The sequence below is a fragment of the Palaemon carinicauda genome, chromosome 19, assembly GCF_036898095.1.
Source record: "Palaemon carinicauda isolate YSFRI2023 chromosome 19, ASM3689809v2, whole genome shotgun sequence".
Lineage (NCBI taxonomy): Eukaryota > Metazoa > Arthropoda > Malacostraca > Decapoda > Palaemonidae > Palaemon > Palaemon carinicauda.
Window position 1 is genome coordinate 55,350,168 of NC_090743.1, and position 20,628 is coordinate 55,370,795.

The 20,628-nt window shown below is 38.7% G+C and overlaps 1 long non-coding RNA gene across 1 annotated transcript in view; it reads left to right on the top strand.

Annotated features, from left to right (window-relative positions):
• The window catches only part of LOC137658249 (uncharacterized), a 93,212-nt gene extending 73,867 nt beyond the window's left edge, over nt 1-19,345 (top strand). The window contains exon 3 of the long non-coding RNA XR_011047297.1: nt 18,331-19,345. This is a non-coding gene — a long non-coding RNA (uncharacterized lncRNA). The remainder of the gene's footprint in view (nt 1-18,330) is intronic.
• Nucleotides 19,346-20,628: the final 1,283 nt, after the last annotated feature.

The following is a 20,628-nucleotide window of genomic DNA, read 5'->3' on the forward strand; positions in this document are numbered from 1 at the left end:
CAAAGAATTAATAAAAGCACAAAACTTTGGGAAGGATATGGAAAATATAATTTTTACAGTAAGAATATAAAATGGTCAGAAATAAATGAAGAACTGAATAAAGAATGGAAAAATGTATTTATAAGTGATAATATACAAGTAAATACGGACATACTGTACAAAATACTGGAGAAAATTGTTGAAAAAATATGTACCGAAAAAAAAACAATAAACAAAAGACGTGCATACCAAGAGACAGAAGGATCTTATTTCAGAAAATTAGAAAGTGGAAGAAAAATCTTGCAAAAGAAAAAAATGTGTGGAAAATGAGGGAAATAAAATGTAAGATAGAAAATGCAGAACAAAAGATTATACAGTCGAAAGAAAATGAAAAAAGGGACTTAGAAGAAAGGACACTTCAAAATATAAAAAGAAACCCCAAAGTACTTTACTCCTATGCAAAAAAGATGAATAAAGGGAGAATAGAAATAGGCCCTCTAAGAATTGAAGGACGGCTAACGAATGAAAAAAAGGAAATATGCAACATATTAGCAGAAAAATATAAGAGTGAGTTCACGCCAAGAATTGAGAATGAGAATAATGAAACAGAAATGAGAGAAGAAAATGTTGAATATCTAACGGATATAGATATTAATGAAGCAGATATTGTCACGGCTATAAACGAAATTAAAAATGGATCGGCAGCCGGACCAGATGGAGTTCCAGCGATTTTGTTAAAAAAAACTGCAAACACTATCGCGAAGCCGCTTGCAATACTGCTAAGACAGAGTGTAGATATGAGCGAGATATATGTTAAACATAAATTAGCTTATATAACCCCTATCTTCAAAAGTGGATCAAGACTAGAGGCAAGCAATTATAGACCTGTTAGTCTAACATCACATATTATGAAAATGTATGAGAGGGTAATAAAAAAGAAAATATGAACCATTTGGTCAAAAATAATTTGTTTAATATGGGTCAACACGGTTTCGTACCTGGAAAAAGTACACAGACCCAACTGATAGCACACTATGAAAACATATACAAAAATATGATAAATGAAAAAGACACAGATGTGATCTATCTAGATTTTGCAAAAGCCTTTGACAAGGTAGACCATAACATATTGGAGAAAAAAATGAGAAAGCATAATATTGTGAGAAAGATAGGAAAATGGGTAAAAGAATTCCTGCAAAACAGAAAACAGATAGTGGTTGCAAATGACGAGAAATCAGATGAAGCCCAGGTAATATCTGGTATGCCACAAGGTACGGTATTAGCTGCACTGCTGTTTGTTATTATGATCTCAGACATAGACTGTGATGTTGAAATCTCCGTAGTGATAAGTTTCGCCGATGACACAAGAATAAGTAGAGAAATTACTTGTGATGAAGATAGGAACTCACTACAAAGAGATCTAAACATAATATATGAATGGGCGGAGATAAATAGGATGGTATTTAACTCCGATAAATTCGAATCAATAAATTATGGAAACAGAGAAGGAATGGTGTATGCATACAAGGGACCTAATAATGAGACAATCACAAACAAGGAAGCAATTAAAGACCTTGGTGTAATTTTAAATAGGAATATGTTATGCAACGACCAAATAGCAACACTGTTGGGTAAATGTAAAGCAAAAATGGGAATGTTATTCAGACACTTTAAAACAAGAAAAGCTGAACACATGATTATGCTTTACAAAACTTATGTACGTAGTACACTCGAGTACTGCAATGTGATATGGTACCCACACTACCAAAAGGATATTGCGCAAATAGAGAGTGTACAAAGGTCCTATACTGCTAGAATAGAAGAAGTTAAGGACCTTGACTACTGGGAAAGACTGCAATTTTTAAAACTATACAGTCTAGAAAGGAGAAGAGAACGCTACATGATAATACAAGCATGGAAGCAAATAGAAGGAATTACTGAAAACATCATGGAGTTTAAAATATCAGAAAGAGCAAGCCGAGGTAGATTAATAGTGCCAAAAAATATTCCAGGTAAACTGAGAAAGGCGCACAGGACATTAATCCACTACGCACCAGCATCGATAATGCAGCGACTATTTAATGTGCTGCCAGCTCATCTAAGAAACATATCAGGAGTGAGCGTAGATGTGTTTAAGAATAAGCTCGATAAATACCTAAGATGCATCCCAGACCATCCAAGACTGGAAGATGCAAAATACACCGGAAGATGCATTAGCAACTCTCTGGTGGATATACGAGGTGCCTCACACTGAGGGACCTGGGGGAACCCAAACAAAAAATAAGGCAATAAGGTAAGGCTCTCTCTCTCTCTCTCTCTCTCTCTCTCTCTCTCTGCAGGTATTCAGCTAATTACCATCTAAGAAAATACTACTCTTTTCAATTTTTGAAAACCTCTCTCTCTCTCTCTCTCTCTCTCTCTGCAGGTATTCAGCTAATTACCATCTAAGGAAATACTACTCTTTTCCATTTTTGAAAACCTCTCTCTCTCTCTCTCTCTCTCTCTCTCTCTCTCTCTCGGCAGGTATTCAGCTAATTACCATCTAAGAAAATAATACTCTTTACCATTTTTAAAAACCTCTCTCTCTCTCTCTCTCTCTCTCTCTCTCTCTGCAGGTATTCAGCTAATTACCATCTAAGAAAATACTACTCTTTTCCATTTTTGAAAACCTCTCTCTCTCTCTCTCTCTCTCTCTCTCTCTCTCTCTGCAGGTATTCAACTAATTACCATCTAAGAAAATACTACTCTTTTCCATTTTTGAAAATCTCTCTCTCTCTCTCTCTCTCTCTCTCTCTCTCTCTATCTCTCTCTCTCTCTCTCTCTCTGCAGTATTCAGCTAATTACCATCTAAGAAAATACTACTCTTTTCCATTTTTGAAAACCTCTCTCTCTCTCTCTCTCTCTCTCTCTCTCTCTCTCTGCAGTATTCAGCTAATTACCATCTAAGAAAATACTACTCTTTACCATTTTTGAAAACCTCTCTCTCTCTCTCTCTCTCTCTCTCTCTCTCTCTGCAGGTATTCAGCTAATTACCATCTAAGAAAATACTACTCTTTTCCATTTTTGAAAACCTCTCTCTCTCTCTCTCTCTCTCTCTCTCTCTCGGCAGGTATTCAGCTAATTACCATCTAAGAAAATACTATTTACCATTTTTGAAAACCTCTCTCTCTCTCTCTCTCTCTCTCTCTCTCTCTCTCTCTGCAGGTATTCAGCTAATTACCATCTAAGAAAATACTATTTTTTTCCATTTTTGAAAACCCCTCTCTCTCTCTCTCTCTCTCTCTCTCTCTCTGCAGGTATTCAGCTAATTACCATCTAAGAAAATACTACTCTTTACCATTTTTGAAAACCCCTCTCTCTCTCTCTCTCTCTCTCTCTCTCTCTGCAGGTATTTAGCTAATTACCATCTAAGAAAATACTACTCTTTTCCATTTTTTAAAATCTCTCTCTCTCTCTCTCTCTCTCTCTCTCTCTCTGCAGTATTCAGCTTATTACCATCTAAGAAAATACTACTCTTTTCCATTTTTTAAAACCTCTCTCTCTCTCTCTCTCTCTCTCTGCAGGTATTCAGCTAATTACCATCTAAGAAATTACTACTCTTTTCCATTTTTGAAAATCTCTCTCTCTCTCTCTCTCTCTCTCTCTCTCTCTCTCTGCAGTATTCAGCTAATTACCATCTAAGAAAATACTACTCTTTTCCATTTTTGAAAACCTCTCTCTCTCTCTCTCTCTCTCTCTCTCTCTCTGCAGTATTCAGCTAATTACCATCTAAGAAAATACTACTCTTTTCTATTTTGAAAACCTCTCTCTCTCTCTCTCTCTCTCTCTCTCTCTCTCGGCAGGTATTCAGCTAATTACCATCTAAGAAAATACTACTCTTTACCATTTTATAAAACCTCTCTCTCTCTCTCTCTCTCTCTCTCTCTCTGCAGGTATTCAGCTAATTACCATCTAAGAAAATACTACTCTTTTCCATTTTTGAAAATCTCTCTCTCTCTCTCTCTCTCTCTCTCTCTCTCTCTGTAGTCATTCAGCTAATTTATGTCCATTTAAGAAAATACTAGTCTTTTCTATTTTTTAAATTCTCTCTCTCTCTCTCTCTCTCTCTCTCTCTCTCTCTCTCATGACCTCATGAGACGTGGGTAATTTGACAGACGTGGAAGAAAAGACTTCCGAAGTACTGCAGTCCCGAAAACTTCCTTTCACACGACTTGAGGAAAACTTTTAAAAGACGATTCATTCTTGAGCGGGAATAACTTTGCACTTTACTCTTGAATAAGTAGTTGTAAAAGATCCAGAGGCACATTTAGTTTCATCGCTAAATATTCTACTCTATCATTATTATTAACATAATAATTATTATTAATATTTTTTTAGTATTATTTTTTGTTATTTGTATTGTCATTGATATAGCTAGTCTGTTAATAATAATAATAATAATAATAATAATAATAATAATATTATTATTATTATTATTATTATTATTATTATTATTATTATTATTATTATTATTTTCTTCTATTAAAATCATACTTGGAAAACCACTAGAGTGACTGACAGTAACAATATTGTAGTGTGACGAGCCAAGAGTAGATGTGACTCGCGAGATGAAAGCAACTGAGGTCGTCGTCGGAGGTTGCAGAAGGAAAAAATTCGGCAGGGACGACCAACGGGTTGCCATGCACCATTTCAGCTGCCGAGACGTCAGGGCGTCTTTAGGAGTGGTCCTTAGTCCCAGGAGGACCCAGGGATAGCTGAGTAGAACCAGTTGGAGTCCTTGCAGTGGGACATCAATGCTGCTTTGAGGTGCGATGAAAATGTTCAACTATTCCATTGGCAGCGGGGTTGTAGGTAGTTTTCTGATGCAAGGTGATGCCGAGGAGATTCGGTAATGATGTTCACAATTTAGAGGTGAAAGTGATATCCCTGTCAGAAGTAATATGCTCAGGGATACCAAATTTTGCTGCCCATCCTTAGAGTAAGGCAGATGTACATGAGGCTGACTTTGCAGTTTCCATGGGAATGACTTCAGGCCATCGAGTGGAGCGGTCGATTACGGTAAACAGGTAACGGTATCCTTGTGATGTGGGTAGGGGGCCTACAACGTCAATGTGAATGTAGGCAAAACGAAACTGAGGTTGAGGAAAGGTGCCCACTCCTAAATCCGTGTGTCGATGTACTTTGGAAGTTTGGCAAGAAGTACAGGCGCGGACCCAATCCTTGGCATCCTTAGTAATGCCGTGCCAAATGAACTTCATCTTCAGTAGCTGTGCAGCAGAACGGCGCAAAGGATGGGAAAGGCCATGATTGAAATCAAACACCTGTCGGCGCATGGGAGCAGTAATCCACGGTTGCAGTCTACTAGTACTGACATCACAGAGGAGGTTGGTGTTGGAGTCGTCGAGGGGGACATTTTCCCAATGGAGAGATGTGCAGAATGTCCTACATACTTGATACTCTGGATCCTGTCGTTGAGCTTCAACCAAGGCATTGTAATCCAATCCCAGTTGAACGGCAGCCAACGTATTTCTTGACAGGGCATCGGCAACGGGATTCATTTTCCCAGGGACGTGGTGAAGGGTGCAATTGTATTCAGCCACGGCAGAGAGATGTCGGCGTTGACAGGCGGACCAGGTGTCAGACTGTCGAATGAAGGCGTGCTCCAGAGGCATGTGGTCTGTGCGAATGACGAAGGGCATACCCTCTAAGAAATGACGAAAGTGACAGACAGCCAAGTGCACCGCCAGCAATTCGCAATCGAAGGTAGAATAACCTGATTCTGCCTTGGAAAGTTTTCTGCTGAAGAAAGCCAATGGACGGGGTGAGCAGTTGACCACCTGTTCGAGTACTGCACCAATAGCAACATCGCTGGCATCGGTGGAGAGAAGGAGAGGGGCATGTGGTATGGGAAAAGTGAGACCAGCAGCGGTTGATAGGGCATTCTTTGTGTTGCACAAGGCCGCTTCTTGAAGGGGACCCCACTTTAGGTCTTTTGGCTTGCCCTTGAGGGAGGCGTAGAGGGGAGCAAGAGTGGCGGTAATGGCTGGCAGAAAACGATGATAATAGTTGATCATGCCCTAGAATTCCTGAAGTGCTTTGGCGGTTGAGGGCGTGGGGAAGTTCTGAATGGCTGCTACCTTCTCAGGGAGGGGATGGACTCCTTCAGGAGTGATGCGGTGCCCTAAGAATGATACTTCGTTAGCGCCAAAGGTACACTTGTCATACCGGACTACAAGGCCGTTTTGTTGCAGGCGGTCAAGCACGATGCGCAGGTGACGGAGGTGTTCCTCTTTTGAGGTAGAGAATACAAGTATGTTGTCCATGTAACATACACAGAAGGGGAGGTCCCCTAAGATGCCATCCATGAGACATTGAAAAGTGGCCCCAGCATTACGAAGGCCAAAACAGGAGTAATGGAAGGTATATGTACCGAAGGGAGTGTTGATGGCGGTCTTGGGCATGTCTTCTGGGTTCATAGGCCCCTGATAATACCCCTTCAGGAGGTCGAGCGTGGAGAAAACCTTCGCTTTGTGCAGGTAGGAGGTCATGTCGGTGAAGTTTGGGAGGGGGTAGTGATCCAGTTCTGTTTGCATATTCAGGCGCCTGTAATCCCCACATGGACGGGGGAGTCGTCTTTCTTTAGGACAATGTGTAAGCGGGACGACCATGGGCTGGAGGCCCATTTCTTCCATTTCGGCGAACATCTGTTTGCCGGCTGCCAATTGATCCGGTGCCAGACGTCTGAATATGGTGAAGACTGGGGGTCCCGTTGTCTTGAAATGGTGATAAATACCGTGTTTGGCAGGAGCCATGGGCGTTTGGCAAAGTTGTGGACGGAAAACTTCTGGGTAAGACGTGAGGAGGTGGGCGTAGGCATCCGTGGGTGTGCTGATGTGGAGCGTGAGGTTGGAGGGAGTGGGTTGAAGAGGTATCAACAAGTACGAGTCTGTGTTGACCAATTGTCGGTGGGCGACATCGACCAGAAGTTGGAAATTAGAGAGGAAATCCGCACAGAGTATTGGCAATGTGACGTCAGCAACGAGAAACTTCCAATTAAATTTGCCATTTCCAAACGATAATGTGAGGTTCTCCTAACCGTAAGCGGGTATAGCAGATCCGTTGGCAACTACCAGGCGGATGTCGGCAGATTTAGACAGACTACGTCGTGCCCTGAAGAGTTCCCTTGGCAAAAGAGAACGACAAGCACCCGTATCTACCAAAAATTGCACGCCTGTTCCTGCATCTTGTAAAAAGAAAAGATTAGAAACACGGGAGGCCGCCGCCACGAGCGATGGCCTACTTACACGTTTTTATGGCTACTGGCAATCCTTGGCACATTTCTTCGCGGCAGTGCCGAATCTGGAGTAGTAGCAGCAAAACTGCGGCCGATGGGCGGCAGTAAGTGGCTGTAGAAGTCGTTGGTTGGGGCATGAGCGAGTGGTGGGTGATGGGTGGCTTTGTCGCTGCTCCAGCACGTCACGAGGTAGGCGTGTGTGTCTTACGGCATTCATGTCAGCTTCGGTTGAGGTAGAATAGGTGTCCTCTTCGTCAGGAGTGGAGGCGTTGATGCAGGTCTTGAAGGTCGTAAAGTGGCTGTCCATAAGGGAGTCGGCTTTGGTCATCAAGTTCTGTATGGGTAAACTATTGACATCGGGTATGGCAGCGCGTACAGGTTCGGGTAAACCGCGTACCCAAAGGGCACGAAGTAGGTTCACCTCACGAGGAGAACCATCTACCAAATGATCCGGTGCCTGACACCTGACTCTGTCAAATACTGAGGGCCTTGTTGTCTTGATATGGTGATAAATACTGTGTTTGGTGGGAACCGTGGTCGTTTGGGAAAGTTCTGGACGGAAAACTTCCGGGTGCGACATGATGAGGTTGGCGTAGGCATCTATGAGTGCGCTGATGTGAAGAACGAGGTCGGAGGGGGTGGATTGAAGAGATGTTGATGACTAAGAGTCTGCGTTGACTAACCATTGGTGAGCAACATCAACCAGGAGGTGGAAATTTGAGAGGAAATCCTCACCGAAGATTGGCAACGTGATGTCAGCAACGAGAAACATCCAATTACATTTGTTGCTTCCAAACGATAATGTGAGGTTTACGTAACTGTGGGAGGGTATCGCAGAACCGTTAGCAGGTACCAGGTCGACGTCAGCAGACTTAGACAGACTACATCGTGTCCTGGAGAGTGGCCTTGGCAGAAAAGAACGGCAAGCACCCTTATGTACCAAAAATCACACGCCCATGCCTGCATCATGTAAAAAGAAAATATTAGTGATAGGGGAGGCCACCACCACAAGTGATGGCCTACTTACACATTTTTTGGCCACTGACAACCATTCGCACATTTCTTTGCAGCAGCCTGAATCTGGAGTGGTAGTATCATAACTGTGGCTGATGGGCATCAGTGTCTGTAGAGTTGGTTGGTTATATCATGAGCGAATAGTGGGTGGTGAGTGGTGGGAGGCTTTGTTGCCACTCTGGCATGTCACGGTAGGCTTCTGTGTCCTGCCTCATTACCATCAGCGTTGGTCGATTTTGAATAGTTGCCCGCTTTGTCAGGAGTGGCGGCATTGATGTAGGTCTTGAAAGTGGTGAAGTGGTTGTCCTTAAAGGTATCGACTTTGGTCGTCAGGTCCTTCATGGGCAAAATATTGTCATTGGGTATGGGGTTTGGGTAAGCGTTGTACCCAAAGAGCATGAAGTAGGTCCACCCCATGCGGAGAGCCGTCTGCGACAGGTTGCAGGCCCTGGTCATTTCCCTGAGGGCGAGTGAAGACTTTTGGTCACCCAACAGTTGTTGAGTGAGCTAAAACAGTTTGGCTATACAGGCAGCTGACAATGGTGAGCACTGCTCCAGGAGGTATGTTCTGAGATCATCGTCTGCATTGGGGTGTTCCATGGGTGTTCCCTGCAGGCAAAGCCACTCGGAAATTTCCGGAAAAGTATCCTCAGGGATCGCCACGAGAACATAATCTGCTTTGGTGCTTGAGGAAGTCACTCCCATGAAGAGGAATTGGATCTCTGTGCTCTGAAACTAGGCAAATGTTTCTGTACTGGCGAGTGGCGGTAGTTTCATGGGAGCGGCGTTGATACAAGAGTGAGGGTTGAGGGCGTCATCATCAAACAGTAAGTCACGGCAGTGAGGGGGAAGGCAGGAGGGAGCTGGTCACTCCGATGGTCACGATTGTGGGAGTGAGCCATGAGGTTGTAAATGAGAGGTGAGGTGAATGTAACTAACTTTATTTCAACAGACAGCAAGCTTATATGCAGGAGGGAGCTGGTCACTCCGATGGTCACGATTGTGGGAGTGAGCCATGAGGTTTAACTGAGAGGTGAGGTGAATGTAACTAACTTTATTTCAACAGACAGCAAGCTTATATACAAGAGTTCCAGAGCAAGAAGATCACAAAAACTCAAACACAACAATTCATGAAAAGACAGGCTTAAATAGGTTTTGTTAACAGTGAGGTGTAGAGCGAGATATACAATGAAAAAGAAAATACCAGTTACATTGTACAAGTGTATGTGAAACACGTGTGGTACATATTTCAGGCCACTTATAAAATTTACAAAACGTTTAGCCAATATTTTTTTTATTATCAGTCATTATGTGGTATATGCTTCATTGAACAGACATCTATTACTATATATTTTTTTTTCATTTTACTATTTAATCTGTATATCATTAAGCTCTAAAATTGGGAGTTAAAAACTTGAGATAAAAAAAAAAACTAGGTTGAAATATTTGAGAATATAAGAAAATAGCCCGAAATATCTTTTTCGAAAGTCAAAGGGGTGGAGTAAATCCATAGTTATATTATTTGCATACTTGGTTAGGCAACCATATGTCAAGGCCTTAAGGCTTTTGGAAATTACTCTCAAATTCAGAATATCTCAGTAAAAAAAATTATATCCTTTGATCAAGAAACTCATCTTTTAGCCAAAGGATGTTTGAATGGAAGGTTGGGGGAATAAAAAGGAGACGATGGAGGATAAGGAGAATTTAGTTATGATGATAAGTTATTTACTTTTTTAAAGTAGAAACTCTACAATGATGAAATGTGGAGGATTGTGGGAACGGTATTTTAATGCCATTTATAGAACAACATTCTTCTGATTGCTAGTTATAACATCTCAGAAGCAGAATTTCATAGCTATTTATAATGTACACCCATTGTGAATAAGGATAGTAATAATAATAATGATATTAAAATCATAAAATACGTTATTTAAACTTTCTTCCCAGCTAGCGGAGTTCAGCATGATAAGCTTTGCAAAATGTGTACATCTTTTCTCTTCCTGGTATTCATTTGCTTAAGAAAAAGATAATTACTAATGGCGAGAGCAGTGAATATGGATGTAGTTTTTAAGTTGCAAGACTCGAGTGTTGACGAAGAATTTTAATTTCGCTTTTGCTCATCGAATTACTGCTTTCGTTTCCAAATAAATTTATTCTTTATTAACTAATTCAAAAGTATGTAGAAGGAAAATTATGTGCAGAGAGTGTTCCTCCCACATGAGAAAGTTCAAAGGGACTTTCATTTAAAATAACTACATTAAAAAACGTTTATAGATATTAACTTTCGTTTGAGTAGATTATAGCATGGTGTAAGATAACTTGTCATAACATAACTCAACATAAGGAAAACGATAAATAAACACAACGTAAAGAAGAAGATAGATTAGAAACATCTGTTTATGTGCGAATTTAATGAAAAGCAGTACAAACTATATACTTGGTTCAAAAATTTATTCCAGTCCCCAGTCATGGACTCACGGTAAACACCATCTGCTGGAAACGTTAATGAAATTTTGAAGGTTTCGTTTGTTCTGTTATGATAGATCATTACTTGTAAGCAAAGTAACTGATTAAGTACATGGTTTCCTGAAACACCATTTACGTGAACGTTCATGAGAATATGTTAAACGTTCTGTCTGTTCTTTTGTGATAGATCATCATTTGTAAGCAAACCAAATTAATCATAAAGCTTATTCTGTTATTTTTTTCGTGATCTTTACAAAAATACCTTTAAATACTGTCTTTCCTCCTATCTTCGTAAGTCTACAAACAAAGATCCGTTCATGAATTTGATATTCCAGCTCTAATTGTCTGCTGCATCGCAGAATCAGCTGTAATGAAATTGGCCTACATGAAAGGAATTTAGTTTTAGCGGAGAAATTGCCGTAATTGCTCTTGGCATTTTTGGGTGATTACCTCGTAATGGCCGCATGTATAACGCTGGCTTTCGGCTTAAGCTTTGTAATTAGATTAAACGTAAATTCTGTGTTAATGTTATTTGCGACCTATATATATATATATATATATATATATATATATATATATATATATATATATATATATATATATATATATATATATATATATATATATATGTGAGTGATTTTTAAAAACCAAAAGAGAAAATCTTATCTCTTCAACGAAAAGAAATAAGTTTGCAAAATGATTTTTTTATAAATTAGGGAAATTTACAAAATATTTTTTCTTTTATATAAATCAGGAAAATTTACAAAAGAAAAGTTATGTATTAGGGAAATTAACTTACATGCTTAAACTAGTGAGTTCTATTATAGTGGTTTTGAAGTGAAAATTAATATCGTAGACTAAAGTCTTTTGTTAATATTATTGCTTAGAAAAACCGAAGTCATAAAAGTTATAAATATTTTTCATCCTAATACCATTTTGGAGTTCACAGTTCTTGTATTAATCTTGATTAGTTTGGATTGATAAATTTCGTGAACCACTTGTAAAAACATATAGTTATTATCAAGAGATATGTCTATAGAATATACCTTAGAATAGATATTTGAATAACTTATTTCAGTGGTTATATCAAAGCCCACATTGCCTGGAAAGACATAGAACTACAAAATCCTTGAAGAAATGTAGAGATGAAACACAAGGGGTTTCATGTGTTATTTCCCATCGTTATCCTCTCTTTAAGGGGTCGGTTGTCTGATGCGCTCTCTCCAATGCCTTCTATCAAAGACATCCTCTTTCAACAAACTTCTTCTCTCCATATCATCCTTTACATCTTCTCGCCATGTAATTCTTTCCCTGCCTTTCGATCTTCCTCTCATAACAAATTCTTCCCAGGATCTCCTCACTCCCTCTCCACCATCCATCTTCAACAAGGGATAACACGTTAATATCATTGTAAATGCAGATTTGATCAGTTGTGGAAGTTGATAATATATATATATATATATATATATATATATATATATATATATATATATATATTGGTAGGAAGTTGGCCAGGGCACCAGCCACCCGTTGAGATACTACCGTTTGAGAGTTATAGGTTTTTTTTTAGTGCCCAGACAGTACTACATTGGATCCTTCTCTCTGGTTAAGGTTCATTTTCCCTTTGCCTACACATACACCGAATAGTCTGACCTATTCTTTACATACTCTCCTCTGTCCTCATACACCTGACAACACTGTGACTACCCAACAATTCTTCTTTACCCAAGGGGTTACTGCACTGTCATTGTTCAGTTGCCTCTTTCGTCTAGGTAAGGGAGGGCAGAATAGACTCTTTAGCCATGGTAAGCAGCTCTTCTAGGAGAAAGACACACCAAAATCAAACCAATTTTCTCTAGTCTGGGTAGTGCCATAGCCTCTGTACCATGGTCTTCCACTGTCTTGGGTTAGAGTTCTCTTGCTTGAGGGTACACTCGGGCACACTATTCCATCTTATTTCTCTTCCTCTTGTGTTGTTAAATATTCATAGTTTAAGTAGGAGATATTTATTTTGATGTTACTTTTCTTTAAATAATTTATTTTTTCTTGTTTCCTTTCCTCACTGGGCTATTTTCCCTATTGGATCCCCTGGGCTTATAGCATCCTGCTTTTCCAACTAGGGTTGTATTTTAGAAAGTAATAATGATAATGATAATATATATATATATATATATATATATATATATATATATATAGTATGTATGTATATATAGGGGATTTTGGCTATGAAATTAACAGTTTAGTACTATTTCTGTAATTTTGCAAGTCATTAAAAAATTTGAAAATGCGATCTTTATTCCACAGTCTACTGTCCCCAGATATCGTATTCTGTGATAATTATATATAGCTGAACTTTTTTTTACCAAAGGGAATGACCTACTGTACATAATAATATTAGGTCTAAGGCCCAGTTCATAAAAAAAGGACTTGTATAAAACATTTACCTATCAAAAACCTAAAACTTAAAATCTCTCTCTCTCTCTCTCTCTCTCTCTCTCTCTCTCTCTCTCTCTCTCTGAAGATCTCAATATACATACAAGACAAATAAAACCTTACCAGCGAAGCCTGTCTCCAAAAATTCAGGAACGCAAAGAATTTCGAGTCACGCTAACATTGTTTTGACACGAGAAGTCTCTACTCCCTTCCAAGAGTTTCCGTTCTCGACCCCCCACCCCCTTTACTGCTCCCTCCTCCCCACGCAATCAAATAAAGAAAAGAAAGTCGTTTCAGTGAATTTCAGAAATCTCTCTCTCTCTCTCTCTCTCTCTCTCTCTCTCTCTCGTCGAACGCCCTTAAGATGGGTAATAAAACACTCGTGGAATATTACGTGAAGTTATATTTCCTTTCTTTTCGATATTGCTTTTACTGTATTTCTAGCGGAATAAAATATTTTCTTCTGAATAAAAATTGAATTTTGAAGGATTGTTCAATATTTCATAACGAATATTTTGAGTGAATGATACACAATGTTTAGTTCCTCTGCTTACCATTGTTTTTCTATGTAGCTCATTTTAGGAATCGATATATACTGTATATAGCTTCGAAAACCCACTGGTGCGATTAGTAATAGTGGCATCGTGCATGAAGGTTATTCATAATTGTCTGTCTGTCTGCTGGTTTGTTAGTAAGAGAACCTGAAACTAAGAAAGATGTTTTTAATGATTTTTTTTATAGACTTACAATGTCCCAAAAAAACATTTCAAAATTATTTTTTCATTGATAAATCCACCTTTCTGTTTAATCCAAGTCTGAAATAATTTAGTAATGATGATAAATTAATCCTTGTAACACATGTCAGACCATCTCTACCCTATTTATGATGTCAAAATCAGCAGCAAATAGATTGCTTGCTTTGGTAGTTATTTTGTTTCTCTCCAGCTGCTTTTAAACTTTGGAATGACCTTGTTTCTGTTGTACATGATTCTTGTCATTGCCCTACTTACAAAACGAGTGTGTTGCTTCTTTGGGTAAAGCCTCGCTCTACTTCTCTTTTCCCTCAAGCTAAATGAAGACTTAAATGGAGGAACATTGAACGAATAGCTCCATCGAAGATTGCTAGTCATGTTGCGTGTACTACTATTCCACCTCCGCAGGATAGAATGGTGATTATTACCCATTTTCCAGAGACTTTCCACTTTTTAGTTCCCTACGCTACCTCAATTCGTACTGCCTTACTTCCATCTTTTAATCCAACTACTTCTAATTTTCAATTTGTAGTAAAACAGGGATTTTCCACCAATTGTACTTAGGTTTTAGAGGTCACTCATGAATGTCAGCGGTAAGGGACAGTACCGATGTCCTAGACACAGGACAATACCTTAGAGACTAGCCATATATACATATTATCAGTACTCAAACCACCTCTTCGCCCAAGCTAGGCCCAGGGAGGGCCAGGCAGAAACTGCTGATGACTCAGCAGGTAAATCTATAGTCTCCCCCAAACCCCTCATCCTTAGCTTAATAGCCTCCCCGGCCCCAGTGGTAGATCATATTGCTCAAATTCCATAAATCCAGAAGTCTAAATCAATGCTGAGGCCTTTAGCATGCACGCTCAATCAAGACAGGCAAAGAGAGGCAGCTGCATAGATACTAAGTTTCGTACTTAGGAGAACCTACTACTGTTGTGGGAAGAGAAATCAGTAAATAAAAGACGACGACATGTTATGCTGAACACTTACTATGTTACCAAATTGCGTTTAACTTTCAACCACCTAGAATAATCTATTTGGATTTATTCACTCGGTGGTTCTACAGAACCAAGATGGAAACATTTTTTTCACAACTCTTTGAGAGGCGAAGCAGCTTAAAATGGTGTCCTTTAATGTCCTATACTGACAGGTACTCTCAGGTAGAAAGGATTAATTTTTTTCTTAGAAGATAAAGGGGAACATGTTATAAACACGAATAGATAAGGTAGTAAATGCTGACGTTATTTAATATGATTATATGGATATGAGTGTACATTCGTAAATTGTATACATATACAGTACATTGAACACATTAAACGTACATTTATTGAATGACACACACACACACATCCACACACACACACACATATATATATATATATATATATATATATATATATATATATATATATATATATATATATATATAGTTATATATACATATATATATAAATATATATATATACATATATATATATATATATATATATATATGTGTGTGTGTGTGTGTGTGTGTGTGTGTGTGTGTAAATAGATAAATAGAAATATAGTAAATGACTATCCCTGGTTCCAATCTACTTTTAAGGCATAAAGATTTCAGGAAAATATGTAATTAGCTAAATTAGGAAAATTTAAAAAAAAAAAAAAAGCATATGCAAACGGTTGGAGGAGTTAAAAAATACAAGGATAAGAAAAAGGGAAATACTCAGAGTGGGTGTGTCTGCAACAAGAAAAATATTCTTTAAAAAGGTGTACGTTCTTTTTTTAGGCCAGAGTATTCGGGGAAAAAAAAGTGTTGGATTGGATATCCTGGAAATGCTTTTTCATGGTTGGTTAAATGGAAAACTTTACCTAGTTTAGTTGAGTAGGGGAAGCTATTTTGAGATGATATTAAAAAAAAAAAATCCGCTTCTATCATGGCTTTTATGATAATTGAGTGCGATAGTAGTAATCTTCACGATGTCATCATAATCATCATCATGACTAATAGGGTTGCGGTAGCCCATTGGAAACGTCCTTGCCTGGCAATCTATTGGACAGGAGTTCAACACCTACCCAAGCTCGATAGTTTCTATTAGTCTCTACAACCTCACCATCCTTACGAGCTAGAGATGTGTGTTTTTGGGGAGTCTATAGGTTTATATGCTAAAGCAACAGCAGCCATTGCTTGGCCCTCCTTAGTCCTTACTTGATGGAGAAGGGACTTGGTCACTGATCATATGTATGTATGGTCAGTCTCAAGTAGGATATTGTCTAGTTCCTTACCTCTGCCATTCAAGGACGACCTTTAAACTTTAAATGCAAGTAAAATAAAAGTCTGTAGAAATAACGCATCAGTATCGTAAACTTGTCGAGCAAAGAAGTCCCGGACTTGTCTGAACCCTGTCACCCAAGTTTTGCATTCAATGTGAAAACTTTGATTCCTTTGGAACGCAATGCAATCCTTGCCATATCTGCTTTGCACTTGTACCTCCTAAAAACTTACTTGTGCCACACACACACAAGAAGCTTATCGTAAGTCCTGAATCTCTCGCACACTGGTTCTACATCGCTCTTACTAAAATAAAGTGAGTTATATTGTTCTCAACATTGCACCCAAGAAGTTGCACACTGAATTATGTTCAATCGGATATAATATTAAATTTAAATATTTCTTAGTATGGTGTTACATGTCCATAAAGAATTTTTGGTCCAACGCCAGATAGTTTTTTGTCAATTTGTTTATCTATCAATATGCCAATAAACATGGAGGTGTTCGCAATTGTGATATGTAAGAATATTTTAATTTATTGTTTGTATTAATTGTATTTGGAAGAATAACTGCGATTGCAAATTCATTTACACTTTTAACGATAAAAATCTTCATACCAAAACTCAAGTTTATATTGGTATCTATATATGTAATAAAGACTATCTCCGACACTTCATTCTCAATAAACTGTTTACGTAACTGCATCAGATTCGGTTGATTTTTTGCAAGAGATTTTTGTGCATGCTTTTTTGTTTTTTGTATCCATTTGTCGCTGATATATTTTGAATACCGTAGTATTCAAAATATATCAACTAACCAAACACTGCTTTCATAAGTGTCAGCAGATCTTATCTATAAATAGAAGATTAACTGATATAGAAAGCTGTTCACTTAAAATGGGCAGACTTTTATAAAATGTACATTTAGTACTCTGCATGAGGATCCACCACTGCTCGCAAATATTTTAAGGAGTAAGATAACCAGTACCCTGCTGATTCATGTACCAAAACACAACATTGTATGATGAAATGCAAAAATACTTATCAAAACACTCGAACCAGCTAGAGCTGTTGGTCACCAACATTGCCAGAAATCATGAAAAGGAACACATTCGTCTTCAGGGAAAAGATAAATGTTTGTGTAATCACTGATCAGGCAAAGGATTCTTAAGCATACCTTAACTTCAAGTGATTCCTAGATCTTGCATTGCAATCCAACCTTTAGCGAATTTTTAGAGTATCTGACAATGCTGGTGCTCCTAACTTAACTGCATGATTCACCCTCCCCCAAAGTTGCACTATGGCTAGAGTATCTGACAATGCTGATGCCCTTAGCCCAGCTGTATGCTTCACCCTCCTTCTAAGTTGCACTATGGCTAGAGTATCTGACAATGATGATGTCTCTAGCCCAACTGCATGCTTCACCCTCCCCTTTAGTTGCACTAGGGATACAGTATCTGACAATGACGATGCACCTAGCATAACTGTATGCTTCACCCTCCCCCAAGTTGTTCTATGGCTAGAGTATCTGACAATGCTGTTGCTCCTAGCTTAACTGCATACTTCACCCTCCCCCAAGTTGCAATATGGCCAGTGTATTAGACAATGCTAATGCCCCTAGCCCAACTGCATGCTTCACCCTCCCCCAAGTTGAACTACAGCTAGAGTATCTGGCAATACTGATGCCCGTAGCCCAACTGCATGCTTCACCCTGCCCCCAAGTTGCACTACAGTTAGAGTATCTGACAATGATGATGTCCGTAGCCTAACTGCATGTTTCACCCTCCACGAAATTGCACTATGGCTAGAGTATCTGATAGTGCTGTTGCCCCTAGCTCAACTACATGCTTCAATCTTCCCCCAAGTCGCACTACGACTAGAGTATCTGCCAAAACTGATGCCCCTAGCCCATCTGCATACTTCACCCTCACCCCCTAAGTTGAACTACAGCTAGAGTATCTGCCAATGCTGATGCCTCTAGCCCAACTGCATGCTTCAACCCCCCCCCCCCCCCCCCCAAGTTGCACTATGGCTGTATTTCCTCCTCGGACCCAGTGCCAGGCTGCATGGCAAATATTTCCAAAAATCCAAAATCCATCCAATGGCATCCAATTATTGGCTGAACATTTACTTTGACAGATACGAGGAGGACATGGATTCATCTCCTGTCGAAAACGCCAACTCAAGCGCCGACCCGGACACCATTTCAACTCAGGATTACGTCTTGCAAGTTTAGCAGAGAGCAGCAGCCAGCAGACTTCAGCACATCTCGTAGAACTAGTTCAGCAGACAAATCCATTATAAAATCTCGTCCTTTTTGTAGAAGCCGAGTTTTACACTCTAAATACTCTTGACTATTGTCTTGGTTAATATTGTAGCTCACTATGATGCCCACTTTTAATTACATCTCCATACAGTTGTATTGTATAATGGCTTCACGAGAGTATACAATTGATGGTCAGATTTTTCTCCTTTTTTTTTAGGTAATGTCCCTTTCAACAGCTGTTGTTTCTCTACAGTTACTACATAAGTCTTGTATGGTGGCGTAGATGCAATTTGTGAGAAAAAGCATTTTAAACACTTGCTTCACGCTAGCATTGAAATCATGTTCTAGGTACCAATTCATACTGGTAAAAACCCCTAGTAGTTACATTTTATGCCAGCAAAACAAAGATAAAAATCAAAAAAATTTTATATCTAAATGAAAAATATTATGAAAATACAAATTTTTATACTGTAACTAGAAATTGGCACTCGTAGTAAGGATTACAAATTTCTTTTGAATTAATTTTATATGTTTGTATTGTTCATAGTTAATCTCATAAGAATTGAAGTGAAATCCCATCGGCTTCCTAGAAGTGATTACATATTTTGCAAAAAATCCTTTATATATAATTGCATAAATCCACATTTAGTTACAGCAAAATAACCAGTTATTCTTTTCATGATAGACCACAATGTGATAAGCTAATGTCAAAGCTATCAAAGATCCCATATGTAAAAACAGTTACCATGTTCTACTGTCGTTCAGAGACAAGAGTAGATACGTTCTTATTTCATGCTATCGTCAGTGTTTTATGGATGCTTGATTTCGTCCATTTTATGAAGTGTTTCAACTATACATTTAAGTGTCATTGTCAATAAACATTATACAAGTTGGTATTCTTTGTTTTTATATCCAATCTAGGAGTGTTTTAGGTCATAGATTCTAAAGGATTTGCCATTACAGATGTTTTATGTGTTTGCTTCCGTTTAGATAGTCTTTTAAGGGTTTGTCACTATTTAAACAGCATTAGAAGGTATTGCCACTGTTTAGATAACATTCAGAGGTAATACCACTGCTTGACCATGTTGACCAGTTTTTCATCACTCTCTTTATTTATAATTCTGTACATATCGTTTTTGTTATAATTCTTGTTAGTCTAGTTTTTAAGTATGATGTCTCTTTTTTATTTCTATTAATTCTTATGCTGTCTGGAGACATTGAGCGAAATCTGGGACCAGTACTTCCTAGATTTCGTCAATGTCGTCTTCTGTATTGCAATATTCGTGGTCTTCATGCAAATATCCAAGACCTTACAGTTGCGTCTAGACAGTATGATATTCTTTTGTGCTCAGAAACTTTGGTTTCTAATATGAGGCACTCATCTGAGCTCCTTATAGCTGGTTTTAAGAAGCCAATAATGTTGAAACGTGATGCCATCCCTAGGGCCAGGGGAATAGGGGTGTATATTAGGACCGAGTACCCTGCTTCTCATAAGTCCTGCTATCAATGTGGATGTCATGAGATTCAGGTAATAAAAGTTTGTGGCAGGCATAACAACTTTTATTTGTGTTCGATCTACCGGAATCCAGACATGGATGATTCTATCTTCGATTGTCTTCTTACCATTATTGCTAAGATACAAAAAGATGATAGAAAGGCTTTTTTTGTCTTTGTTGGTGATTTTAATGCTCACCATAGGGAGTGGTTAAGTTCTATCTCTCCTACCGATCGCCATGGCTTAAGAGCTTTAGACTTTGCCTCTGAATCAGGCTGTGAGCAAATCATAAATGAAGCTACTCACAGGTCTGGTAATTGCTTGGACCTCGTATACACTGACTCCCCTGGCGTTATAACTAGTAAGGTTGGTTCTCCAGTCGGGATATCTGATCATGCCTTGATTTCATTAGTAGTGAAGACTGAGCAGCCTGTCCCTGATATGTTATACTCTTGTAAAATTTAAATGAAATCCCAAGCAGACTGGAATGGGATTTTGCATGATCTTTTGTGTTTGAATTGGTCCCAATTAGATAGTAGTGTAGATCCTATTGTCCCTTTGGATGAGAATCTAGTCAACATAATTGATAGGCGTATCCCTTCTTGTGTGCTAAGGTACAGAGTGAAGGACAAACCGTGGTTCAATGATGATTGTAGACGTGCTTATTTGGAGAAGC